The following is a 1,921-nucleotide window of genomic DNA, read 5'->3' as shown; positions in this document are numbered from 1 at the left end:
GTGTGGTTGCAGCTCCGCAGAATTTGAGTACCTCAGCATTACTAGGATTGATTGTCTCAAACATTTGCTAGTGTCTGGTTTCCACAGAATTTTGCAGAAGCCTAACCTGGAGGAAATTGGCTGGGACCAGTTAACCCCTACCTCTTGGTCGCTGTCCCCAGAGCTCATCAACACTCAGTATTGACCTGTGGTCTCACAAATGCTGAAGCTTTGGCACATTTATTTCCATTTCATCTTTTGGTTACCTAACATCGGGCATCAATGTCCTAGCTCTGGCCCAAATATTGGCCGTCTAACATCCATCTGATCCCTTAATAGTAGCTAATTTAGGTAGACATAGTACAAAATTAATTTGAGGCTGGAAAAAACTTGCTTTTCTAAGATCAAGGTTCCTACCACTCAAAAAATCCCACTTGTCTTGATTTCACTTGTCCCAAGTAGGCTAATAAAAGGATTACCACTTACTGTCAGTTATTCATTTGTTTTCTGAATAAGTATGTAGGCTCAACAGACTCGGCCTCCTATCTCCATCTGACAGGGAATAGTGTGGAGACGACAGTTCGTGGCTAAAAGGAAGGCAAAATTCAAATGAGTCTGACTCATCGTTTCCAATCCTCCTCCTTCCATCGAGGTTTGAAGGAGGCCTATCTGATTTAGTGTTTTCATGAAGAGGGACAAAAATGAGAAATGAGAATATAAACAGTGGAATTTTTTGGAGAAAGCTTCAAAAATGGCTATTTATGGAAAGGCTTTTTCTGCTGTTTCTATTTCTCCCTTTCCCACTTTAAGTTTGGATTCTCTTGCAAGATGCAGAGGCTGGAATCTCATTTCTCACAGGGTATTTGTTGAGGCCCGGGAACTCTAGTCTCATTCTTGTGCCACTGGAGAAGGAAACGCGGGAAGAGAGCAGAACAGCAGCATTGGCCTCTCTCCCCCAGTTTCCCATGGAGACAAGGCAGAGGAGACAGGGCTGTGGACCAGGCAAAAGAAAGAGAGACTGGCATTAGCTATTCAACACTTCCAGAAGTAGATATGCTGTGTGTGGGACCTGCCTTAGAGAGGCTCCAGGAGAATATCTGGGAAGGAATCCACTCTGTCCCAGAATAATCCTGTCCCTGGGAGGCTGAGGAGGAAATGCCAATGACCCTTTGAAAACCATCAGTGTGAACTGTGGGAGAGCTGCAGCAAGACGCTGCCGGGTCAGGAGAGCCAGGAGATAGTGCAAGACTCATGTTTGCCCACGGCTGAATGGTGACCCTGGTTTTACATACAAACTGCAGAGTTCTGGCCTGTGCTGTTTGTCACAGGTAACAGAAGGTGGATTCCAATACAAATCAACCAAGGGTAAACTAGACTTGTGTAAACGCTGTGACTAAAAAAGTTATTCTAAGTAGGTTACAATACTTCAATATTAAATAATCATTTTATGAATGCAATTTTAGAATATTAACTTTAAGGATGGAAAGATAATTGTATTTCCATTCAGTTGGGGAATGTGGTCGACTCCACTAGGCTGTGGAGCACCCAGATATTTAGCTAGACATTATTTCTGGAGGTTACCTGTGATGGTGATTCTGGATGTGATTAACATCTGAATTGGTAAACTGGGTAAAACAGACTGTCCTTCCCAGTGTGGATGAGCCCCAGCCAATCCTGGAAAGCCAGAGTGAGAAGAATTCTCTCTCTGCTGACTGTCTTTGAGCTGGAATGTTGGGTATCTCTTGCCTTGACTTGAACTTCCACAGAAACTTGCACCATCAGGGCTCCTGGTTCTCAGGTGCCTGGACTTGGACTGGACACCACTACTGGCTCTCCATTTTGCCAAGTTCAGTCTCTTGAGTTTCTTGGCTTCCTTAATTGTGCAAGCCAATTCCTTTCAGTAAATCTCTCCCATTTCTAGCTCTCTCCCATCTCTCCTCTC

The sequence above is a fragment of the Otolemur garnettii genome, unplaced genomic scaffold (assembly GCF_000181295.1).
Source record: "Otolemur garnettii isolate 467f Iridium unplaced genomic scaffold, OtoGar3 scaffold00030, whole genome shotgun sequence".
Classification (NCBI taxonomy): Eukaryota; Metazoa; Chordata; class Mammalia; order Primates; family Galagidae; genus Otolemur; species Otolemur garnettii.
This window is presented reverse-complemented; position numbering follows the sequence as displayed.